At 44.1% G+C, this 27,266-nt stretch overlaps 1 long non-coding RNA gene across 1 annotated transcript in view; it reads right to left on the reverse strand.

The window, feature by feature from the left end:
- The window catches only part of LOC135975625 (uncharacterized), an 86,272-nt gene extending 65,806 nt beyond the window's left edge, over window positions 1-20,466 (reverse strand). Inside the window, exon 1 of the long non-coding RNA XR_010592599.1 lies at window positions 20,385-20,466. This is a non-coding gene — a long non-coding RNA (uncharacterized LOC135975625). The remainder of the gene's footprint in view (window positions 1-20,384) is intronic.
- Between the last annotated feature and the right edge of the window lie 6,800 nt (window positions 20,467-27,266).

Here is a 27,266-nt window from a genome sequence, read left to right on the forward strand (position 1 = left end):
AGGCCGCACTGTCCTTTACAGTAAGGCTCCTTAACACCACTTTGGCAATGTAAAGGAGCCTTAACATTTTTACACGTTTTATACTCCTGGGGGGATGCACTAAGAACAATGGGAACAATTCACTAAGCAGGTTTCAGAGTAGCAGCCGTGTTAGTCTGTATCCGCAAAAAGAAGAACAGGAGTACTTGTGGCACCTTAGAGACTAACAAATTTATTAGAGCATAAGCTTTCGTGGACTACAGCCCACTTCTTCGGATGCATATAGAATGGAACATATATTGAGGAGATATATATACACACATACAGAGAGCATAAACAGGTGGGAGTTGTCTTACCAACTCTGAGAGGCCAATTAATTAAGAGAAAAAAAACTTTTGAAGTGATAATCAAGATAGCCCAGTACAGACAGTTTGATAAGAAGTGTGAGCATACTTACAAGGGGAGATAGAATCAATGTTTGTAATGGCTCAGCCATTCCCAGTCCTTATTCAAACCGGAGTTGATTGTGTCTAGTTTGCATATCAATTCTAGCTCAGCAGTCTCTCGTTGGAGTCTGTTTTTGAAGTTTTTCTGTTGTAATATAGCCACCCGCAGGTCTGTCACTGAATGACCAGACAGGTTAAAGTGTTCTCCCACTGGTTTTTGAGTATTTTGATTCCTGATGTCAGATTTGTGTCCATTAATTCTTTTGCGTAGAGACTGTCCGGTTTGGCCAATGTACATGGCAGAGGGGCATTGCTGGCACATGACATTCTGCTCGGCCTGAGGGTCAGAGCCTGCTCCACACTTACCTCCTCAGAAACATCCCAAAGCCCTGACCCTCCACTCTGAGCATGCCGCAATAGCGAGCGAGAAGAACAGAGTGTCTCGCTCTCTCTCTCACATGCATGACTGCTGAGCCCTCCAACCCCGGCAGTGATTTACGTGTCTACCAGCTGCTCTAAGCGCACAAACTAATCTGCCTACACTGCTGGGGAGGGGTGCATGACTGCTCTTGCAGCTTCCCTTTGCTTCCCTGTCATAGGGTTACCATACGTCCGGTTTTTCCCGGACATGTCTGGCTTTTTGGTAATCAAACCCCCATCTGGGGGGAATTGCCAAAAAGCCGAACATGTCTGGGAAAATGCCGGCCGGGCACTTCCCCTCCCGCAGCTGCTCTGCTCCTCCCCTGACTCTTTGGCTCTGTTTAAGAGCCGAGCTGCCCGAGCGCTATGGGCTTCAGGCAGCCCCTTGCCTCCGGACCCCAGCCGCCGGCCGGGCACTTCCCCTCCCGGGCTCCAGCGGTGCAGGGTCCGGAGGTATGGGGGCTGCCCAAAGCCGGTAGCTCTCGGGCAGCTCGGCTCTTAAACAGCCGAAGAATCAGGGGAGGAGCAGAGCCTCCAGCCGCGGCGGCTCTGCTCCTCCCCTGACTCTTCGGCTCTGTTTAAGAGCCGAACGCTACGGGCTTTGGGCAGCCCCCATACCTCCGGACCCTGCGCCGCCGGAGCCCGGGAGGGGAAGTGCCCGGCCGGGGGCGCAGGGTCCGGAGGCATAGGGGCTGCCCAAAGCCCAAGCGCTACCGGCTTCACGGTTTGCCGGGCAGCCTCCAGACCCTGCGCCCCCGGCTGGGCGCTTCCCCTCCCGGGCTCCAGCTGTGCTGGGGAAGTGCCAGCCGGGGGCGCAGGGTCTGGGGGCTGCCTGGCAAACCGTGAAGCCGGTAGCGCTGGGGCAGCCCTTTTCGCGTGGCTGGGAGTGGGAGGGAGAAGGGGCGGAGTTAGGGCGGGGAAGGGGGCGGAGTTGGGGCGGGAAAGGGGCGGGGCCAGGGCCCTGTGGAGGGTCCTCTTTTTTTAATTTGTTAAATATGGTAACCCTACCCTGTCAGGAGTCATTTTTCTACAGGGAAGCAAAGAAATCTGCGGGGGCCATTAATTTTGCACACGCGCAGTGATGCAAAATTCCCCCAGGAGTACGCATTTATGCATACAAATTTGGAAAATAGCCCAAAAAAAAAATCAGATCCAAAGACCTCCAAACCTTGGAAGAGTTTGGATCTGGATCTGAAGTTGGCAGCCCTACTGGGTAGTCACCTAGCTTGCAGATTCTGCCTTCTTAAGGTCAAAGGCACTCTGACAAATGATGCTAACAACACACCTGGGAGTGGAAAAAAAACAGTCTTGACTTCTTTTCCTCACAATCAGAGTTCTGCCAGGTGCTAATGAGCCTGCCTGCAAAAAGATGGATGCAGAATTAGGTAGATTTTGAAAGTGTGTCCACAAGGTTCCTTTCCCCAGCCAGTCAGAGCAACTCACTACCAGTCACACAGAAAAAATCATATTCCTGAAAAATGCAGAGGAACAGAGTCAAGATGACTGAGGGGTCTGTTTAGCGTAGACCTTTCCCCTTTCTGTGCTATTTTCCTCCACATACTTAATCCTTTCTCAAAGGCAACACAATAGCATCACACCGCAGTAGGGTTGCCAGGTGTCCGGTTTTCGACCAGAACTCCCGGTCGAAAAGGGACCCTGGTGGCTACGGTCAGAACCACCGACCAGGCCGTTAAAAGTCCAGTCCGCAATGCTGCGGGTCTAAGGCAAGCTAGTACCTGCCTGTCCTGGCGCCACGCTGTGCCCCGGAAGCAGCCAGCAGGTCTGGCTCCTAGGCAGAGGGGCCATGGGGCTCTGCGCACTGTCCTTGCCCCGAACAGTGGCTCCACACTCCCATTGGCCGGGAACCGCGGCCAATGGGAGCTGGGCAGTGCCTGTGGGTGAGAGCAGTGCACGGAGCCTTCTGGACCCCCACACCTAGGAGCCCGACCTGCTGGCCACTTCTGGGGTGCAGCGCGGAGCCAGGACAGGCAGGGAGGCTGCCTTAGCCCCAAGAAGCCACTGACCAGGAGCCACCTGAGGTAAGCCTACACTCCAAGCCCCAACCCCCTGCCCCAGCCCTGAGCTCTCCCCCCAACCCAGAGCCCCCTCCTCCACCCCCAGTACCATCCCCTCACCCCAACCCCCTGCCTCAACCTGCAGCCCCCTCCCACATTCCAAATCCTTTAGCCCCACCTCCCAGCCTGGATCCCCATCCTGCACCCCAAACCACTCTCCCCAGCCCCACCCCAGAGCCCGCATCCCCATCCGAAGCCATCACTCTCTCCCACACCCCAACTCCCTGCCCCAGCCTGGAGCCCCTTCCTGCACCCTGAACCCCTCATTTACGGCCCCATCCCAGAACCCGCACCACCAGTTAGAGCCCTCACCCCCTCCCACACTCCAACACCCTACCTCAACCCGCAGCCCCCTCCTACATTCTGAATCCCTTGTCCCCACTCCCCAACCTGGAGCCCCCTCCTGCACTCCAAACCCCTCATCCCCAACCCCACCCCAGAGCCCACACCCCCAGCCAGAGCCCTCACCCCCTCCTGCACTCCAACCCTCTGCTCCAGCCCAGTGAAAGTGAGTGAGGATGGGGGAAAGCGAACCACTGAGGGAGGGGGAATGTAGTGAGCGGGGGAGAGGGGCTTGGGGAAGGGGCGGGGCCAGGGTGTTTGATTTTGTGCGATTAGAAAGTTGGCAACCCTACACAGCAGCTGTGCTATATACAAACTCCCTTCTTATACAGGAAAGCAGAGATAACACAACATTAATCAAGCTTTATAAATGTATGCATTTACTGTATATGGATGAAAGCTTCAGGTCTATTGCAAGAGCTGTCTGGTTCTCTTATTGAAGCTGCTCCCCATTCAGGACAGGAAACACATGCAGTTAAAAAATAAATAGTTGAAAGCAAACAAATCAGCCACTGCATTATGTGCTATTGGATCCCCAGTGCAAGATAGGATTTGCACAGCAGCTTTTCTTATCAGTGCAGCTGTTTCTGTTGTTGCACAATTGATTTGTTAGGAGAAGAACAAGAACTGGATAAACTTGAAGGAACAGAACTGAAGGAACTATACAATGTAATCAACACAAAACAACCTCACCCACTGAAATTTATAAATAGCAACTCAAATTTGTTACTTTTGTCAGTCAAATGTGAAGGGAGGAAGGAATTTAAAAAGCAATGTAAATGGACAAATTAAATTGTAAAAGATAATATAGTGGAAATGTTATCAAAGCAGCCTTACTTAAAAAAATAATCACCCCCACAATATACAGTCATAAATTTAGTCTGCATTGCAAATGTAATGATTGGGAATAATTTAATCTACTGTAAAACTTCCAAAACCCAGGCAACGAGATTAGCTGAATCCTTCTTAATCATTAAGGTGGAATGGAATTGTTCTGTTGATCCATTTAAAAAAATGAAGATTAATTTGCATTTCAATTTTGAGGACAAAGATGAGAAGAACAACATGCAAGGGCTGGGTTGTGACATCAGGTTCTGTTGCTGCAGAGACTGATTCTTTTAGTGTCAGAACTCGTACATCTGTGACAGAAGTCTGTTAAGCAGCCCACACATTCATGCCTTGGCTTTTCTACCTGTCAGCTCCAACTCCCCTGCTCATCAGTGGGAGCTCCTCATCTGAGTCATTGGGATAGCTTGTTCAGACACTGCTGTCCTTTCTGATTTCCATCCACCCACAGCTCTTCTCAGGGTGAGCAATCCAGACACAGCCCTCACCTGCAGGAGTGCTGGCTTTTGCATGGCCTCTCTTTCAGAATGTCAGTATCAGGGGCTTCACAAGGGGTAAACGCCACACAGGAAATGCTTGGAATTTGTCCACCTGAAGTTGTGCAATTGCCCTTGCAAGGTCATTTATGAGCTTTAGAAATGGTCACACTTCTATCATAGAGGAATGGAGTACTCATAATACACATTGGATTAATAATCCCAGAGACTGCAGTCCTCTGCTTATCCACACACAAGTACATCCTGGCTTCAGCTGGGAATGTGCCCTGGTTGGTAGCAGCTGTATGTTATTAGCATCCTGGAGCTGTTAACCAGGAACTGGATGTGCTCTAAAACAACAAGGAGTCCGGTGGCACCTTAAAAACTAACAGATTTATTTGAGCATAAGATTTCGTGGGTAAAAAACCTCACTTCTTCAGAAGCAACATGGATGGATGTGCTCTAGGTTCCACACCTCAGAGTCCCCACCCAGAAGACCTGTTCCCCCAAACCGCATCTAACAACGGAGGACAGGATTAACTATAAAGCAAACTGGTTTATTAAACAATGACTCAAACAGGAAACAGTCATTTATAGGACCCCAGCAAAACAATAAACAAAGGGCATACAGGTACAGGTTGGCACAACAAACTGACATAAAGTCAAGGTCCCAAACACATGAAGACAAAGGGGAATTTACTACAGGTAAGGTACAGAGGTACACAGCATACTACACCAAGTTCAGAGGAATGGACCCACGACAGAGGACATCACGGATGGAATACATCAGGATAGCAAGGTGAGGACACAGGAGTTCAGGATACAAATAAGATAGGAATCAATCAGGAACTGATAGCTGGAACTATGGAATTTGGATCTTCTTCTGTGGTATGACAAGAACTAAAGAATTACTGAGGCAAGGCTGAGGCACATGGGTATTGGGAACCCTGCCTGTGCTTTCCCTGTTTTATGGATACACAGAGGACTTGCTTCTCAAGGGTTCTCCATACACCACCTTTCACCCAACTTTTTTTGAAGTTTTAAAAAATGTTCAGGTGAAATGTGTCCTTCTTGTCAGAGAGTTGGGAAACAAAGAGAGAACATCACATGTCCTCTGTAAATTCAGTGTAATCTACCTCCCCCAGACCTCCAGATCAAACCCATCTGTGCCTTACTGCACAACTTCAGTGTTTGGATGCTCCATGTCTTTATTCAAGATATTTTACTAAGTGGCATCCCAGAAATAGCATTAGCTTTTATTTCTTCCATTAGAGTCCACATTAATTTATCAAGTGCCATTGCATAACTGTAATTATTACATTACTTCCTCATTGCCAGTTCTGAGCATAGAATGTCTCTACAAAGGTCAGAAATGTCTTTCTCAAAGATCTTTTCAGTAGAAAGACTATGAAGCTAAGTAAATGAGGATAAGCAGAGGGCCTGGATTTACAATAAATGGGGTAAATCCATGTCCTTTCATTAAGGCCAAATGAGGTACATCCAGGTAGGCCTTGACTTTATTAGAGCCATTTGTGACTTATCTTGCACTTTTTCATTAAACACAGAGGATATTTAAGAAACTCTGGGCCCATAATGGGTTATCCACTTCTTCTAACCACATACATAGAAGTTATTCTTGCAACTATTGGTGAAATCCTGGCCCCAATGATGACAATAACAATGCTCCCATTGACTTCATTTGGGCCAGAATTTCACCTGGAATCTTCAAGGTAGCACCTGCACAGCCTGACAGGCTCAGAACTATAGAAACTGAAGATGGGAAGGTGTTTTAAATATCTCATGCAATAGGGGTTTCAACCACTGCCCAAGGGAGACAACAGCATAGAGCACCGTTGGGAAATTTTTCTTGGTGTTTAGTTTAAAATGTCCTTTTCTTAATTTCTTTACACTGCCTCTGGTTATTCCCTTCTGATTATTCTTCAGAGGGAGTATGTAAACCACTGGTCAGTGTGCAATACACCATGCTAAAAATTCTTCTTCCTCCTCAGTGTTTCCATGCTTCAATATTTGCATATAATTATCAACGCCCTTTTAATGCATCACATAGACACAGTTAGTTCTTTTAATCTTGCTCGTCTTTGCAGCCCTTTAATCCTTTGAGTTTCTCCTCTCTGAAGTCCCTTACGTCTGTCTCTACCTCCCTGGTAATAACTGAATACAACGTTGCTGGTACTCTCACAAGGGCTGTATTAGGAGGATACTATATTATCTGCCCCAGATCCAGAATGGGGGGTCTCAGTGCATGTAACCCAAAGTTACAATGGCCTTTTCTGCCATCACATTGTCAGAGAGGAAATTTGCCCGATTTGCCTTAGTTGTTTCATTATTCCCTTAAAGAGTCTGACCCATCCCAGACTGAAAAAGAGATTGCAGTCCAGGACACAAATTATAATCTGAGCTATTCTGGTGTAAATCTGGACTAAATCAACTGAAGTCATTCGAATGACTCTGGATTTACCCAGGTGTGGCTGAGACCGAATCTGGCTCAAGGTCATTTATTTATATGATATTTCTCAATGATTAACAGCTCAATTCAGTTACAAAAACCAAACCTATCAGTTGTAAGTAGGTGCAGAAGGCTGTGCAAGACCACAGAAACAATGGGAAATCAATCTATGGGGGGTTTCCTGCCATGTGTAAGCATCAGTGGCATACAACCCAGGTGTGGCTTTTTACTGATTTGGGTCAGAAAAGAACAAAAGTTATAAATAAAATGAACAGGAGTACTTGTGGCACCTTAGAGACTAACAAATTTATTTGAGCATAAGCTTTCATGGGCTACAGCCCACTTCTTTGGATGCATAGAATGGAACATATATTGAGGAGATATATATACACATACAGAGAACATGAAAAGGTGGGAGTTGTCTTACCAACTCTGAAAGGCCAATTAAGTAAGAGAAAAAAATTTTGAAGTGACAATCAAGATAGCCCAGGACAGACAGTTTGATAAGATGTGTGAGAATACTTACATGGGGAGATAGATTCAATGTTTGTAATGGCTCAGCCATTCCCAGTCTCTATTCAAGCCTAAGTTGATTGTATCTACTTTGCATATCAATTCGAGTTCAGCAGTTTCTCGTTGGAGTCTGTTTTTGAAGCTTTTCTGTTGCAAAATTGCCACCCTCAGGTCTGTTATTGAGTGACCAGACAGGTTAAAGTGTTCTCCTACTGGTTTTTGAATGTTATGATTCCTGATGTCAGATTTGTGTCCATTTATTCTTTTGCGTAGAGACTGTCTGATTTGGCCAATGTATATGGCAGAGGGGCATTGCTGGCACATGATGGCATATATCACATTGGTAGATGTGCAGGTGAATCAGCCCCTGATGGCGTGGCTGATGTGATTAGGTCCTATGATGATGTCACTTGAATAGATATGTGGACAGAGTTGGCATTGGGCTTTGTTGCAAGGATAGATTCCTGGGTCAGTGTTTTTGTTCAGTGATGTGTGGTTGCTGGTGAGTATTTGCTTCAGGTTGGGGGGTTGTCTGTAAGCGAGGACAGGTCTGATCATGAATGCAACTGTATAGCTATCTGCCTAACAGTGCATACACTAGATAGCTGCATGCAATTAGGTATGTGCCACTGTGTGCATACAACTGTGCCTGTCTCTAAACTACCACCATGAGTAACATTTCAAAACATTCCAGTGGTTTAGAGCAGGGCTTGGTAATGGAATACATGGCTATTCCGGTTCCAACCCAGCCCACATCATTACCATATAAGGCCTGTTTGGTGACCAATGTGATGTAAGCTCGTGGTCTAAGTCCAGTTCCTTGAGGACAGCTGTCCATACAATGAAAAACAATACTGCAATTGACCAATAGGTACTTGTGTTGGTTGTCCTGACAGCAGCCAGGGACAAGATGGGCCTGGAGACAGAGCTACCTTTTCGTTCCCAGAGATGGCTTCTCCATGCAAGGCTCAAGGTACATGTGTGGGGCAGCTGGGGGAAGCTTACACTGACACTACTTGTACCATAACCACTCTCTGGATAAATAGTAACCTTCTGCCTTCCAACTATCAGCCCTATGCCATGCACAAGCCCTACATGTATTTTAAAGCAAAGACACAGACAGAGAAAATGATGGGCTTAACCCCCATAAAACACATTTTACAAAACATCTTTTAATACAGATTTTTAGGAAGCTGTTAATGAGATTTCCAGTCCTGGGAATAAATATAATTAGATCCCCAAAGCCCAGAGCCCAGAGTCTGCTGTGACAGAGCAAGGAACTGTGCTCTCTAACTAGTCCCCACAGAAAGAATCAGGGCTGTCTCAATTTGGCATGTCACTTCTGGAAGAAAAAACACCCCTCTGCCTTATGACAGCAATGAATGCATAGTCCATAGTCATAAGGCTTTGAACATCTGTGCACTGCTTGGGGGAAAGGGAGTCAATGAAATCATACACACTGAACCAAGATCCATGCAAATTAGATAAGCAAATTCTTATTTTTAGCGTTTGCCCAACAGCAAAGGCAAAGCAGCAGCACATAAACAATCCAGAGTGGAGCAAGTAACCTAGGCTAAGCCAGGGCACACTAAAATATTCAAGTTCCAGTCACACGGGTTGTTCTTATAGCACAGAAGGAAACCTATAATGGAGGAAGGTCATATCTTTTATTGGACCAACTTCTGTTGGTGAGAAAGAGAGGCAAGCTTTTGAGCCAAACAGAGAGTACGTCTACACAGCAAAGAAAAACCCGTGGCTGCCCATGCCAGCCAACTCGGGCTCGTGGGGCGCGGGCTGCGGGGCTGTTTCTTTGCAGTGTAGACTTCTGGGCTTGGGCTGGAGCCTGAGCTCTGGGACTCTCCCACCTTGCAGCGTCCTAGAGCCTGCGCTCCAGTCATGCTATGTCTACACAGCAATGAAACCGCCCTGCAGCCCGAGCCAGCTGGCATCTGTAGACAAACCCACACACCTCGTCTTCAGGTCTGGGAAAGGAACAGTGGATTTATGGCTTATTACAATCTGAACCCCCCCCCCCCTTTTTTTGTATTATGACTGCAGAGGTGTTAATGGGCCACTCTCCTTTGAACAGTCCCTTACATATGTGCTAACTAATTATGCTAAACAATCTGTCCCACCTTGCATTTAGCTGTGAGTACCTTTCCCAGACCCGAAGAAGAGCTCTGTGTGGCTCGAAAGCATGTCTCTCTCACCAACAGAAGTTGGTCCAATAAAAGATATTACCTCACCCACCTTGTCTCTCTCATATTCTGGGACTGAAATGGCTACAACTACACTGCATATAATGGAGGAAATTAAACAGGAAAAAGAAAAAACACATATCTCTGTCCCCTGACTATCCACACAGGGATCGATCCTGCAAAATGCCAAATGCCTTGTACTGAAGGAGTTCATAGCACCTCATAGGAGCAGACCCATAATGAATAGCTCTCACAGCACAGGCCTTATCTGATCAAATAACAATGTTTGTGCTGATGCATGGGACTGTGCTACAAATACCTGTATTTGCAGAAATAGACATCTCAGGTGTCCACTTTCACCTGGGCTAACCCTGCATTGTGTCTGAGGTCTCTGGTTGGCAGGTGTCAGACCGGGCGCAGGTGTCAGACGATGCGCTCCGATGCTGAGGCCTTGGGCCAGTCACTGGTTACATTCTGATCCCTGGCACTATGCAACCTACTCAAACCCCAACCTCTATAGCAGGGGTCGGCAACATTTGGCACGCGGCTCGCCAGGGTAAGCACCCTAGAGGGCCAGGCCAGTTTATTTACCTGCTGACGCGGCAGGTTCGGCCGATCGTGGCCCCCACTGGCCGTGGTTCGCCGTCCCGGGCCAATGGGCGCGGCGGGAAGCGGCGCGGACCGAGGGATGTGCTAGCCGCCGCTTCCCGCTACCCCCATTGGCCCAGGACGGCAAACCGCGGCGAGTGGGGGCCATGATCGGCTGAACCTGCCACGTCAGCAGGTAAATAAACTGCCCCAACCCGCTAGGGTGCTTACCCTGGCGAGCCGCGTGCCGAACGTTGCCAACCCCTGCTCTATAGAAAAACTTATGTTACCATAGTTCATGGCTTCCAACATAGCTAACCTGCATTTCTTTCACCAGCCACCTGCTCAGGGCTCATTCGTGATACATATATGTGAGAGTCAGGAAACCCAGTTACAATTCAGTTGTCTCCTGACCTAGACAGAACACATGGGCAACCTGTAGTGTAAACAGGACCTTACCTTTGTAAACATAGTTAAAACATGGTAAGGTCTTGTCCACTCTACAAATTGCAACTGTGTTGCCATCATGTCACTTGATTCAGTTGTGTTTGTAGTCTGAACAGCTGTTAGAAGGATGGATATGCTGTTATCCTAGTATTGGCTATGCTTCCATCTTTCCTAATTGAGCATGTGCCTTTCTGTCAGCAAACCTGCAGTTATCTTCATGGCCTCTGAAAACCAGTTCAGTCACTATATTTCCCCTTCTATCTTCATGCATGTTACCTTCTCAAAGCTCATTTCATTATGTTAATCAGCCATGTGAAGATGACGTAATTAAGCTGATGTAACTTATTTTGGAATCTTTTACCATGAGGCCCATCCAAGAAATGGTAGGGTCCTTCCAATGAAAGATGAGGCCTATAGACACAAGACTAAATGCAGACCTGGCATAAGCTGCACCCATTTACTGTAGTTCTGAATTGGGTCAAAGATTTTTCTTAGGGTGCCTGGACAGATTTATTACATGGATCTCTGTAAAAAAGGGAAATACTGGGTGTTTCTGTACGGTAAGTATTCTTTGAAAAAATCCCATAAATTATGATCCCATGGTCTTAGTATTGGGCAACAAACATGTTTTCCAGGGCAGGATCTCCAGGATTGTAGACCCACAGACTCAGTTTTCCCCAAAGCTTATTTAAAGCACCCTGTTTTGGAATCATATTTTATTCAGGCCACATCCCAGTACACAACCCAGTACCCACATTCAGTACCTAGTTCCAAAGATGTTCTGCCCTTTCCATATTGTATTTCAATAGAGAATGCAGAGAAATAACAATTGTAAACCCAATGGTCGCAACATCACCAGCCTCTGTCTAACTATATCATGCCCACTACTCTGGCATCTGAGCATTGTTAATGTGCTTTCACACAAAGCATTGAAGGAAGAAGTAGTAATTCAGCTGTTTTCAGCATTCAACCTGACAATCATTGCCTGTGTTTTCCGTGCTATGGTAAACAATTGAGACAGTTTCCTACTCCTGTCACTCCTTCGCACTTTACCTAATATTCCATCGAAGACTGAATCATTTCTCAGTGAATCTATTTAAAATGTAGTGTATTTCAGTAGCAGTCTTTATTTATCTGGCTGTCAGCATGATGAATAACAGATTCATACAACATCTCAACAGAATTTCATTAAAACAGGAATTCTCTTCCATAATGCAATAAACAAGATAAAAATTCAATAGCCCAGTGTGTGAAGATGCTTAGAAATGAATATACTGTGGAGTGAAAAGAAGCACAAAGATAGAGTTGTATTAAATGTTTAAAGCAATAAACAACCTTGTTAACAAGACAGAAGGAAAACACTGCAACATGTGTTTATTTTTGCTTGGAGTAAATTTACTTTATATAGATTCTCCTTGAATGAATAATCTCATAAACGGATCTAGCCCCAAGTGGCAGAGTTTTCCCTGAAGACAAAGTTGGCAAATTCTGCTTATGTCACTGCAGAACAGATATAAACAACAACACTGTAATGTTTCAAAACATTTTCCTGATAAACCCCACCAGAAATAAACAAGGTGAAACAGTTTCTATTAATAAATTATGCACAGAGCTAAGTCTGGACCTACTAAATATTTAGCTAACCAGATAGGCACTATAAATGATTTCTTTTGTTCCTTTCCTACCACTTAGGAATTTGTTCCAGTAACCACAGTGACACCTACGAGTTGACAGTATAACAGTTTAATGCTGCTTTTTTTTATTTCAGATCCTAATCATTTTATTGCTAAGGAGGACTGATTTAGAAAAGCAAGGCAATTCAATTGACTCTTTCCACTGTTATATTCTCAAAAGGATAAAAGGCTCCAGGGAACCAGAAATCTCCATGTTCTCATGTCATCTATCTAGGTTTTTATACTGTACTCATTACCATGGTATTGGAGTGCCTGGGAAATATTCTACATATATTGTACCCTGATTCTGAGGTTTCAGACCTGACACACTGGGCAGGATTTCAATTAACCTGAAAGCAATAAAGTGCCTCAGGCCATAGATGTCTGGGCATAGAGTAACTCCAACAGAGAATCACTGAAATCAAGGCAGGAGTTACTTAGACCTTTTTTCCACCGTACTTTGATATTTATATTATGGCCACAGGAGATAAATCTTTCAGGGAGAGGAAGAGATTCCACTATGCTTCTATGTAAGGTTTATTATTCAGTCCATTTCTACTAAGTTTGTTCTTAAATCCCCCACATAGGCTTTCTGAGCCTTGTTTCATTGTCCTTCCACACAATACTGGGAACGTTCACGTTTCCAAAGACCTTTGTCACTGGGACATGGCCAGCTCAGCGACGAATCTTCTGAAGTGCAGATTTGTGTGCACCAGCCTGCCACACATGCACAAACCCAGACTCACGCACTACTTACAAGCCAAACATGTGCAAAGGCAGGCTCTGAGATTTGCATTCCGATATAATCAGTCGCAACCCTGACATGTCTCAGAGTCTGCCTTATGTTAGCCCATGGCCGCCTTCTGTCGGATGACATGAAACAGTAGTGTTTTGGCAATTCCCTGCTGACGTTTTAAATCCAAACTGTAGCCACTCAGGGAACTCTTCCCTTTCAAAACTATGACGGTACTAAGTATGATATAAATAATAACAACTAATGGAAGAAAGAACAATGATGTGCAAATTCAGGCTGCTCCCTGAGTCAGTTCCAGGGCTAGGATTCCCCCTTGCTTTTTCCATCTAGATCAGAGATCTCAGCTAAAATCCAGCTTCTCTTTCTGAGAAACCAAGTAAAACGTTAATGCTGATCATCTGGTCACATGGGAGAGGCTGAACCACCCAGGAGAAAAACCATGAAACTTACCCCAGGTGTCCTTCACCAGTTAACATACTTCAAACAATAATTCCACCAGCAAACAACATCTTCAGGAGGTTCATGGATCTCCAAATGAAACCCAGAGCCATGACTGGCTTGGGCAAAGGTTTGTGGCCATAAACAAAATCTGAGCGACCACTGAATGGGTGAGGGTGAGCTGGAATCACAGCACATGGAGTACATTCAAAATAAAGGTTTGCACATGTCTAGTACAGAGCAGGGATGGGTCTGAACCAAGACACCCCACAATGTGGGGAAGTCTGAGAACTTGGCAGCTCAGGCCCCCCCACTGATGCTCTGATTTTAGTTTAATCAGCTTTCTTTTAACAATCCTGTACAGCGCACTGATTTAAAGGGCCAGGGTCCCTAATGCAGGGTCTGTGCCCGTATAAGCCAGTGCTAACTTTGGTGGGGGGTTCCTGCAGCTGGAAAGTCTGCCAGGAAGGGAGCTGCATGGTGCCTCAACCCACCTTCTGCGGGGCTGGCTCACAGCCAGACAGCACAGCTCCCATAAGGAGGGCACCAGTCAAGAAGGAGGTAGTGTCACTGCATTGTCTTTGCAACCGCTGCTCCTAAAGCCCACCTACCTCCAGCAGGATTAAATCTACTCCTACCCCCAGGGTGACTCTCCCCTCCCCTCCAATGAAATGGGCCATTCTGGTACCATGAGATTCACTCTGCACCAGAGGGGGTGACAATCCCAAAGCTGCCTATTTACTGTGATACTATTAAAAATTCATTTTGTTTCACTAACACCAGTGGGTTCCCCTACTGCAGGGGTAGGCAACTATGGCACACGTGCCAAAGGCAGCACGCGAGCTGATTTTCAGTGGCACTCACACTGCCCAGGTCCTGGCCCAGGTCTGGGGGCTCTGCATTTTAATTTAATTTTAAATGAAGCGTCTTAAACATTTTAAAAACCTTATTTACTTTACACATAACAATAGTTTAGTTATATATTACAGACTTATAGAAAGAGACCTTCTAAAAACATTAAAATGTATTACTGGCATGTGAAACCTTAAATTAGAGCGAATAAATGAAGACTCGGCCCACCACTTCTGAAAGGTTGCCGACCCCTGCCCTACTGCCTTTTAGCACTTATTTTAAACCCCTTTTTATTATTTTACCCTGACAGAGGCAGTAACATCTCTTCTCCCATTACAGCAACCCAGCTCCCTTCTTTACAAATCGTATATATGATAAAATGGAAAACATGTTCTGTTTAGATAGAGGCCTGTTGTCAGCCTCCTGCTATTTTGGGCACCACATTTTAAATACAGTAACTGGAACAATGAAGTTGACTTAGGTCTAAAGTGAATTAGATAGTAAGGCGGGGATATGGCTGTCTCTAAGCCCTCCACAAGATTCAGATTTTTATCTAGATCTTAGGAAAAAATTGCAAAAACCAGTAGTATAAAAGGTGTTCAAGTTAAATCTAGAGTAAATCAGGCATGTAGCTGGTCCATAAGATCAGAATCTTACCTACTCCTGTTTCAGCAAGGTACTTAACTTTAAGCACATGAACAACCTCACTGAAATCAGAACGTGCCTAAGCACCTTGCTGAATCAGGTCCCAAATTACTAAGAATAAACCATTGAGTCAGATTTTCAAAAAGAGCTTTTAATTTACCCTTTGTCCAAATGTGTTCCCTGCTGTCTATTGTGTGGCTGCTGAGTATGCCTGCTTAGTAAGAACCCACTGTAACTTTATTTTTATTCAGATAGCTCTGTGACATTTCTGTTTGCCTAGAGGACAAAGGGCCATGTTTTTTAAAGTCAGCCTTTAAATTTGTGTATGCAGTACTGCACCCTTCATTGATTGAAGCATGTGCTTAATTAACAACTGATGTAAGTGTGTGCTGACTTCAGTAGGACTATTCACACACAAAAGTTAGCCATGTGTTTAAGTACCTTGCCAGATCAGAGCCATAATGCCATACAAAGGTGATGAGAACTATATGCGTTTGGCTCTCATGGAACACTGCAGTAATTTGTAGGGATTATAGACCTCCAAGAGCATGTTTTCAAATGAAACCACTCTGCAACTCTGACTGTATTTACTACACAGGTTTCTTCTAAGGGCTAGTTCAATTGAAGCAGTGGAAAAAGAGAATCGCTGTCAGTCTTGGATAGTGCCCTTAGGAAAGAGGAGGTCTCCCTTTTCAAGAAAAAAATCCTTTTCCAAAAGGAGGCTCGGAGTGTTTTTCTAAAGCTAGAGCTGTTTATACAAAGAAACTATAAGGCTGAACTCTCTGTAACCCTCCCAGCAAGTAAGGATCTACTGTAGCTCTATCGAAATAGAACAAACCAGAAATAAATACAGGCCCAGCAGGATTTCTATGAAAAGAAGGAGCAAAGCAAGGCCATGCCCTGGGAACACTGGGGGCAGGAGGAAGAGCTGTTCCCACCAATTTGTATATTTTTTTTTAGGGTTTTTTGGAGACGATTACACTAGGGATGGGTTTGCCCCATTATGGATACTTCACTGAGTTAGATGGAGTTGCGCCAGGAATTCATCTGGCTCATTGCTTCTCTTGTGCACAGTCCTAGGGAGAGGACCAGTGAGCCCACTTCTCCTCCCTGCTCAGAATATCCAGAGATTGCAACCACTGTCCCAAAGGACAGCAATTCTACCAAACTAGTCCAGCAAAGCCCATGTGTGCTGACCTCCAGAGCACTCAGCAAGATGTTTCTATTTTCCATAGCTTGTGTGTGTGTGTGTGGGGGGGGACTTGGGGAAGGCTGACAGGCAGAACAAAAGAGAATGATTCATTGTGGACAGTGGGGAGGTCCGTTTAGGGCGTTTCTGACCCAAGCCATGTTCTTTTTAATTTTTGTCCAGTGCCCAGACCCTGGCTCGATGATTTCTATATGTGAATAAAGAATAAATAGTGCATGTGCACAGATAACACAAAAAGAGTTCCCCTATGAATGGATAATAGTTTAGAAAAGTCTGCAGGGTGGGATTTTCAATGGAGCCTACAGGAGTTAGGCACCCAACTCTCAATGAACTTCTTTGAATTAACTCCTTTTGGCCCCTTTGAAAATCCCAGGCAAAGTGTCTGTTAATTTTGCCTCCAATATCCCTGCCTCTTTAAGATCTGAGTTCTACCTACTGGTTTATTTTCATGTACCCCAACAGAACTCCATTGTCGTCAGTGTGGCTTTCTTTCTATAGTAGGTTTTATGTCTTCTTCTAGGTGAAAGGCAATGATGTCCCTGAGCCATGTGTTAACTCACCATAAAAGACAAATTGGTTTTAAAGCTTCCTCTTCAGCCTAAGTAGGAGATCGTATTTCCTGATGTGGCTGCACTGCAATATGCTCCCACCTTGCCTGGGTTTCTCCTCTTGAGTCTTACCTATCTACTTTCTAATGTACCTTGTGGTTAGCGTGGGAGGCTGGACAGCTGAATTTTACTCAGTGTATGACTGCTAGGAAGTTACTTATCCTCTCTGGCACTCATCCTGCCCTTCTGTATCATGGGGATAAGACTTTGCTGCCTGGAAGAGGGGGTTTCAATATTTTTGTGACATACCTCGAGCTCATCAGATGAAATGCTCTACAAGGGCCCAATCCTCTCAACTCCCACAGAAGCCAATGAAAAGTGAAGATGTTGCAGGGTCCAGCCAGAGGCTATAAGTATTATTGCTTTATTACCACAGATGTACCCAAAGGGCTTTTTATGTACCTCAGATTTTCCTCTGTTATTTGGACCAAATTCAGAGCACTGTAGCAACATGTAGCAGAACCACAGTTGTCAAACTAAACTTTCATGGCACCTCCCAATAGCAAAAAAAGACAAAAAGCTGACTAGACTGGAAAGACCCATCTGACTTACTTCAGGAGACAGGCCAAGCTTTAACTAGAACCAATGGAATTACCAAGAAAAGAATAACAGAAAAAGCTTTTAAATATACAGGAGGGTTGGTGGTATGTTGGGTTTCAGTGCTTCAATAATTCAGCATCATTAGGATGCCAGGGCTAGAAAAGCAGGGCTGTGATAGACTAGGACTGAGGACCTTGGCTCAACAGCAAGGAAAGTTACTTGCGTGGTACCTGGCTCTCGCTACCATTAACAATCCCTCGCATCAGCAGCACAGTTTTTATTTCAAATGCGCCACATGTTCAGAATCCCTTTGAAGCTATGGTCCCAAATATTTTTGGAGCTTACAATCATCTTATAATATTGGCCCAGATCCTGAGCTACATCTAGCTCAGATGAGGAGGGGGATGCAGAGGAGATCTTGTGGATGTGTTTCAGACAAGTTCCCCCCAGTGTAAATTACAGCAGCCTGAAGGCTGCTCAGAGTTACACTGACTGCCAATAGTCCCAAGGAGCGGATATTAAAACCAGGAATCATTATGACCTGAGGGAATCCCATGTCCCCACCCACACCTCCTTTCCTAGCAGAAGGGAGGTGTATGAGCCATTATACCTTCTCCATGCTATTGGAGGATCACGTAGGCTGAGGTGATTCTAGTATGGCTGCTAGCTAAGTCACCTTAAAGGCTGCTGGTGTTTTAAAGAAAAACTAGCACCAGTGGGGCCCACACAAACCCATAAATGACTTGTCTCCATCTTTGTCTCATTCCAACACTTTCAAAATTCAGAATCACATGGGTGACACTTTCAGAAAGCAATAACTCAGAACATGATTGCCATCCCCCCGAACTTGATTTGAGTTACTTTCAGCCCCATCCAAGACTGGGTCTCTTGATTCTGCTGTTTTTCTGAAATCAGACAAGAAGGGTTGATTTCTTCATTTCAGCTCATCAGGAGTAAAGGCAGGAGTAATTCATTTGATGAGCTGAGTAATGAGTATTTACAGGCCAGAAGTGACAATATCAATACTCAGAGGGGGAGCCGGGTTAGTCTGGATCTGTAAAAGCAGCAAAGAGTCCTGTGGCACCTTATAGACTAACAGATGTATTGGAGCATGAGCTTTCGTGGGTGAATACCCACTTCGTCGGATGCATCCGTCACATGCATCCGACGAAGTGGGTATTCACCCACGAAAGCTCATGCTCCAATACGTCTGTTAGTCTATAAGGTGCCACAGGACTCTTTGCTGCTTTTCATATCAATACTAAAGCTGCACAGAGGAGGGTAATCACCCCCCATAGAGGAAATTGAGGAGAAAGACAAAAAGTCTCATGGGACCAGATTGGTGTATAATATTTTTCCCCACTGATGATGTTAACAAATGGTTCATATCTGGCAAATGAAATCCGGGTACTTTCCTGAGGTAAAAGCAGAATCCCACAGCTTTTTAGTCGAAGACTTGAGCAAGTGAAGGGGAGCCACTGCCCATCCTCCAAAATCTCCTCCAAAAAGTAGCAGGAAGACCAAGAAAACAGATCCCAGAGACAACTTATTCTGTGTTTGATGCTTCCTTTATTGCTAAGCTTCACTTTGAGAACTGGCCCTGCCCCCTTTGGATAAAGCTGGGTAAGTAGCAGCCCTTATGAGTTGCTTCTGTACATATTTCTGATATTCAGTAATTCAGGAGGTACCACAGTTCCTAGCCTAGATACTGCATAACAATTTTCATCTTTGGAGCTCTTCACAAATATTAATTATTCAGTTCTCACAACTCTCTTGGGAGGTAGCTAGGAGCAATATTATCATCCCATTTTACAGGTAGGGCAACTAAAGCAAAGACAATTGATTTGTCTAAGGCCAGAGCTAAGATTAGATTTTAGGGGTTTCTGGATCCCAGTCCTGTGCTCTGACCACTAGAGTCTAGTGACTAGACCATGCCCCTATAAAGTCATATGATTCCCCAACATTTGTACTGAATGTTTTCTTCATTTGTTTATACAAAAAATACATAGGACTCAATGGAATCTCCCACACACACACACTCCCCTGCTACCCCAAGAGAACCAAGAGATTTTCCAGTATTCCACTCTTCAGTATTCTCCATAGCTTCAATGTGAAGAGGGGCATTCCTCCCTATTTCAACGGCAACAATGCTTATTAATTAGGGGCACTTTTGGGCATGCCCCTTATGCCTCTGGTTTGGCTGCTCAGCAATTCAATGAAGTCCTGTGGTGTTGGAGCCCCTTCCTGGAATATGAATATACGCCCTATGTAGTCGGGTGCTGGAGCTGCTATCCCCACATTGGTTCCTTCCTCTAGAAGAGCTAGAAGGGTTACTACATTAACAGCTGAGAATGTTGAACACAATTAAGAGGAAGGTTCATTTTTTAGTCCAATTACATTCTCATCTTCTGCAGGGGAAGGCGCGAGAGAGGGAAAAGGGTTCGCTTTCCTCTCAATAGCAGAACCGCTGCTCCCAATATGGGCTCATCAGAGATCACACCTCAGAATAGTGTACTGCAGCCTCCTTGAAAACAGGCAAAAATCAGTCTGATCTTAGTCTGGGAAGGTAATTCAAATTAAAAACAAACACAGCCTAGTGAAATGATTGAAAGCAAAAAGAACAGGAGTACTTGTGGCACCTTAGACACTAACAAACCTGATTGAAAGCAGTTACTCAGCAAAAGGGAAACCTCACTCCCCCTCCTCCCCCTACCCCAATCCCCTCGTCTGAGAAGTCACCTTGCACATTGCAAGTGCTTTCTCTGAATGACTGACAACTTGGCATCCCTGACAAGAACAATTTGACTTTGGATGGAAGCTGGATCTGTGGCAAGTATATAGTTACAAAGTAAGTCATGCTTTCCTACCTCTGAGTGCATGCTCTATTTATGGCACATTCCAGAGTCTGCAAGGATTCCCAGAACACTGCAGTCTCCAGTTGAAAGTTATATCTGCAGAGCACGGAGTAGAAAGTGTAATATTAAAAGACCCATTGTTATCAGAAAGGGTGCCTTGCAGGTGGAGCCAACGGGGAATATATGAAAAGTTATTGTCAGACAGTACAGTCTATTTTGTCTTGATTCCGAATGGTAAATCATTGCATCTTTTAATATAACTTAAAGCGCAAAATAACTATTACACAGGAAAATTTAAAGTGCAAAGTCATATACTTAAACATATGATAGGAAAGTGAGATTTTTCTGCCACATTTTATTATAATGTGAATGTTAGAATTTAAAGACACTTTAACATCACTTTTGTCTAAAAAGAAAAAAGTGCAGAAGTAAACATCCTGCAACCCACTCAGCCATGGGATAGAAAGTTTCAATATTTAATTTGCTTCACTAACAAATGTCAATAATGTATTAGACTTCTGCATTTGAAAATATAGATCTAATAATAAAAGCTTTTAATTCGATAGCACAAAAAATAAAAATAACACTTAAGATACTGCCAAGACTTTAGAAAGACTGAGGAGGAATAAGAGCGGAGGAGAACAGTACAGGTTTTCTTAAAAGAAAAACAAATAAATCACCGGACTTTCTTAATAGCTTATGAAATTGGTGGGGCCAGTCCATTTCTTAGTTATCCACACATCACCAGAAGCACCATCACAACTGGCACTGATAAGAATCTCTTGACAGACCAAGCAGAGATACTAAGGTTAGTATGGATAATCCCGCCTCAAAACTGATTTCTTTTGATCAACTTTCCTGAATTAGGGCTCAAACCCAGTCTAATTCCCAATTAAATAATGTCAGTCGTACCACTGAGTTCAGAGGGCATTAAATCAGGCCCTTAATATCCATTCTGGTGCTGTCTCAACCAGCGTTGGAGTGGAAGCTTTTAATAGTCTATCAATAACTTTTCAGAAACCAAAGCAGTTTACATGATCTACTTGTTTCCAGTAATGCTCTCCCAGTGGCTGCATTCTCTCTGCATAATTTACTTACTCCCTACTCACATTATTTACTTAGTTACCTGCCTAATTTACGGCCCATTCCTGCAAATTGCTAGGCTCCTTCATCACCCATTGGTTTCAATAACTAACCAACTCTCAGAAGATGATGAGCATCTTACAGGATTAGGCCCTTGTAGTTTACGGTTTTCAGCACATTAGACAGAATTTTCAGAAGGGCTCATCATCCACAATTGAGTTCATTGCCTAAAGAGGAGCCATGCACATCTGAAAATCTGACCGAGTAATGAATGCTGAGCACATTTGAAAGTATGGCTGAGTTTTGCTGAAAATCTGGCCAGTTTCCTTGATCCATGCTGTACCTGTCCTAGGATAAGAGTGAGAAGGGTTTGCATTCTTCTGTGCTCACTATAAAGCATCTTTCATGAAAACTTGGTGTGTATGGAAGAAGGGGGGGGGGAGGAAATCACTGTAATCTAAAAATAAGATTATAAAAAAGAAAGCATTATACTGGACTGATTATGAGAGATGAACTAAATTACATCACCTCTAATACACAAAAAATCTATCAAGGTCTTTTTCTTCTATTGTCAGACAGATGCCTCAGCTTCCAGTAGTCTAGAGTGGATGGTGATGTTAATCATAGTAGGAGAGTATGTTTTCAAAGCCCTGTTCACAATCAGAATGAAAGGAGTTCCTGTGTCTATTTATACTGCTGAAACTAGTTGCTTGAGTTGGAAGGTCAACTGTGTGACAAGAAAAAATCTACTTAGAAGAAAATTATATTTAAGATAGAATAAAACAACAATAAATTGTGAGTCTTCCTCAGGCCTGCAAGAGACCGTTGAAATTTAAAACAAAAAACCTACATTTGATTAAAAAAATAATGAGACTCCTAATTATATCTCAAAGGTTTGTTACCACTGAGATGCACAGTCTTTCATTGGTTAACATAATAGAGGCATTGCTTTGGGAGAAGCCTAATTGATCATTTAAACAATAAGGAGCGTTTCTGTGTCAGTGTAATTTGACATTCTTCATAATCGTGACTGAGAAAAAAACCTGATGCATTGATTGGGTGTGCTAATGCGTTTTGGATGAGTTGAATCATTCTAGATGCTGCTAACCAGTCTGGTTGGCTGTCAACACTACATAAGAACAAATTGTACTCTTGTAATATTTTATTGTAGTTTACTACATAATGGCGAAGCCTTGTTACCATGGGAACTAGGCAGTATGGCAATCAAACATATTTACAAAGAGTCTGTAAATTTATCTTCAATAATGAATTAAATTTATCAATATAGCCTGATCTCTGCTGTAAACTTTCTCATTATACCTTTAGTGCGCTATAAAGCAGACAGTTGACAAATACTGAAATGAACATCAAACCCCCATATGTACCTTTTCACTTGGCCTGGTTACTGTATATTAACTGTTGCATAGTAGGAGAGGACATTAAACTGGCAGGTTGTATTGGGAAACAGAGAAAGATAGACTATGTCAAATACAGGCAACGCGCTCTGTATACATTTTGGTACTGAATTAAATTCTAGTTATTCATTAAATGCCAAGCCAGGCAGGTGTCATTATTAAAAAAGTCAGCATTTATTAAGTCACCAGACCGTAGTATCTGAGAAACTGTATTATTTCCCTATATTTAAAATGGGAAAGAACAGGTGGTTTTCAGATGCCATGGTGTGATACTGAAGGGAAATGTTGTTGTGTTTTTCTTTAGTGGTGACCACTATACTTTTAGTTTCACTTCATGACATTTTAATTTGTGAAATGCTATTTTTCCATTAGCAACCTATGGAAAAGAAGGAAACGTGAGCTCCCCAGTTGTCTATCCTATTATTCATAGTTAATGTGGTGAACTGCAATGTAAGCCTGCATGCGTAACTTTAGCTCCAGCAAGAAGCCAGGTAAGAGAGTATTTTAATTACCCTAGAGCTACCATTTGAGTTCACTCTTTTTACACTCCTTTATTTTTAAATCAAACTTCCAGTCTCACACATTGGTTTTAGCACGTCGCCCACCAGATACTGGAATAATTTACGCAAGGTGTGATGTAGTCTGTTTTTAGCTATCTGTTTGTTACTATTCTTATTCAGCATGGTGTGTAAGATATATTCCCACACTAAGGGTAATATTTAGTAAGGTCACGAGGATGCCCAGCCCTTATCAAACACATTCCCTGGAAACTTGGCAGGGGCTTCACTTTTACAAAAACTCAGGGGCAAATCAATTGTATTGTTTTTAGACTTGTTTGAATTTTCCCATGTTCATGGAGAAAAAAATTTGCATAACCAGTGTGACAAAGAATTTGTGAGCCTCTAAGGAGAACTGGAGTTGTGTTCCCTCTGGTAACATGTAGGCTAGAAAGCCTCATTGTGCTGTCGTGCAAGCTGGTTTTGTAATGGTTTAATTCCATTGATTTTAGTGGAGTTACTTCAGATTTACACTAGTGTAAATAGAAAAGAATCACGCCTCATGACTTTGTTCATACAAAAGAGATTTAGTTTAACTGATTTCATCATTTCATAAAAGCAGCAAAAAGTACATTCAAAACTGTGCATACTGCATGGTTGTAAGGATGCTTATCTCAGGCTGGAGGCAAAGGCAGGCTCTCGTTTATGTGAGCATCGGATGCACAGATTTCGCCACATTTTATCTGTTTTACATAACCCAAAAACCAAAGGGAGAGATTTTTGCATTAATACGCCCCCTGCAGCAGAAAAGACTTACTCAGAGACTTATCTATGTCTATTAGTTTGTAGGATAGGTGTGGCCTTTTCCCTCTTGCCCATTACTTCCCCATCACCCCTCCAAAAAGACCCCATTCTGCACTATTCTCATACTCTGCATGTCTGCTGGTGGGAAGCTCCGTGGCCACGTAAAGTTCCTTCTGACTTCAAGGGCTGAGCATCCTGCCTCCACAGTACTCCCCAGGCACTGCTGGCATAGGGAACTTGGAAACCCTGCTGCCTAGACTTCCAGGCCAGACTGAGCTATGTATCTTCCAACAGAGCTGCACTATATTTAACATGCTTCCTGGCTGATCAGAAATGTTGCCTCCTGCACTCAGCAGTGAGAAAAGGGGACGAGAGGAGTCTGGTTTCAAAAGAGATTTAAAAAAAAATTATAAGGTAGTAAGAAAGCAGAGGAAAGACAGGTCCATAGAGCTCTCATTCAACATCAGCATGAAATATTGTCTGATTTACTGGAATTTCCAGTTGGGTAATTCATTATTTTAATCAATTGGAAGGAAATTAAGGCCTTAGTCCTGCCCTCTGCAGAGTCGATGGGCCAAGAGGCCACAGGAACCCTCTTCCCCATCACACATGCAAGCAGCCAGGCAGGATGAATCAACAGCACACAGCAATGCACTGGCAGCACAGCTAGCTAAGCTGCCATCCCACACACCACGTTCTCAAAGGGACAAATCTTGCTCCACAGCAGCACAGTGCGTGTGCTGCCATCAGCAACAGGCTCTAGCCAGAAGATAGTGGGTGGATGTGGCTCGAGTTCAGAAGCCCAGCCTGGCCTACAGGATGAAGCCTTTCACCCAAAGGATTCCTGTCACAGAGGACATACCAAATGGTGTCTGTCCTGGCCTTGGTTGCTCTGGTGAGGGAAGTCTTCATGTAACCTATTTGTCACTTTCAAGACCTGTCTCCTAACCTCCCAAGTGACCAGTCATTATACTGTCCTCTCTCTCATCCTCCCTTGCTCTGTGTCATCTGTTCCTGCTGTGCTCATCCATCTTCTTTAGATTGGTAAGAGCTTCAAGGTAGGGAGTTGCAAACTGCTGTGTACATCTATGACATCCACAGAATACACAAAAAAGAAAATAGCTGACTGCTTCCTTTTTCAAAGAGTTTACAGAATTTTCCAACTCTGCTGTACCACCTTGTACTGAACTCATCAGCATGTGAGAGAAACTCACCGTTCCTCAGGGAAAGGAAGGATAGCCTAGTGGTTAGGCAACTAGCCTAAGACTTGAGAAACCTGGATTCAAGTCCTTGCTCTGCCACAGACTTCCTGTATGACCTGGGACAACTCATTTAACTGCTCTGTGCCTCAGTTCCCCATATTTAAATGGGGATAATAGCACTGCTTTACCTCACAGGAGTGTTGTGCAGATAAATACATTAAAGATGGTGTGGTGCTCAAATGAGTAGGGTGATGAGGGATCTATAAGTAGATAGAGACCGCTTTGATTCAGACTTTTCCCTGAAGCATGGCTTTGGACATCAACCATTTGAAGAAGATACATAGGGAGCCAGGAAGTCTAGCAGCAGATCACTGAGTCAGAGTTCAATGTTTCCAGGTCAGAAAGGGCTGGGATAATGCAGAAGCTGAAAACTCAGCTCTTGGTAGAATAATATCTGGTGACACTCAAATATCTAACAACATGTGGCTGACGCACAGTGCAGCATCCAGTCCTTCTGGGATAGAGGGAGGGTCACCCCACTGTAGGGCCTTTCAATGAAGGAAAATGCAGGGATGCTAGAGGACCCAACCAAAACGAGGGGAGGTCCATGTTACACTACTGAAGAGACCAGATAACTACATAAAGCTCACGAGTGATAGCATTCCCCTGCTTAGCTCACATGAGAGTCACGTTGTTCTTTGTACAGTGTTACTCTTGGAGCTCACGGTTCACCCGCTGTCTTTCTATCAGCCTTGATTTTCAAGTGGTGGTGTCAACACTCTCAACAAAAATAAACCTTCCTGACAAATGACATGGATATTCTGCAGGCTTAGAGGAGTCTATTTATAGCAACCCTTTGATTTTAGATACTTAGCGTTTGCTATTTTTGGCATAAAGACTTGGAGAAACTTTCCAGGACCTTTGGCCCATGTGACTAGCTTCATACACAGCTTGGACCCTGTCACAGAGTTTATGACTTCTGTTAAAGATAGTGGAATATGTTTATTCTAGCAGACATTTATATGCACTAGAGAAACAGCTGACCTAGAAAATGGAGACTGCTCTCACACATGTGCTTTTCTACTGTACTGCTGGGATATTAAGGACTTGTCACTTCTAGAGGCTTTAAATTATCCCACAGCTTGAGGTTCAGTGCAACACCAAAGGGTAGCTTTGAATGAACTGCCCAGCTACATTCCATTGCTGGTTATCACCTAGCCGTAAGATGTTTTCTGAGTTAACTACACGGTGACAATTTATTTGTATAATATTTTTTAAATAAGTGAACATGGTCCTAGTGACAACTGCCAGATTCACGCCTCTGGAGACCAAAGTCCTGTTTATCCATAACAGACAGCTGCAGGCTTCCTCATATTAGGGCCCTGTCACTGCTACACATTTTGTAAACATAATTCACTACTAATGCAGCTCCAGCAGCGATGGAATGGCAAAGGTGGAAGCTGTCAGCGCAGTAAAGTTAGGAAATACGCTGGAGGCCCTGCCTGCAGTACAGCTTCCATCACTGCCCCCACCCGTGGAAATGCACGCACCAGTGGTGAACTAGGACTATGAAATTTGCTAGTGTAGTCAATGCCAGGGTGCAAAGGAGCCTATTACTACAAGCTGAGTTTGCTAATGGAGATGCAACATACCATGCCTTTGGTGTTATCTGGAGAAACCCGCAATAGGGGATGGAAGGTTCAAGCTTGTGGCCCACTCACACCTTGACCTCTCTGCTGAGATTACCAAGAAGAATGGCAATTTTCATGACAATTGCAACCTGCCTGCTAGAAACCGGACTGAGACTACAAAGTCATTTGATCTAACCACCAGAAGATGGATACCTGGTCTCTATGGAACTAGACTGAATTTGAAACAGTGATTTAAAAGTCA

The sequence above is a fragment of the Chrysemys picta genome, chromosome 14 (genome assembly GCF_011386835.1).
Source record: "Chrysemys picta bellii isolate R12L10 chromosome 14, ASM1138683v2, whole genome shotgun sequence".
Taxonomy (NCBI): Eukaryota; Metazoa; Chordata; order Testudines; family Emydidae; genus Chrysemys; species Chrysemys picta.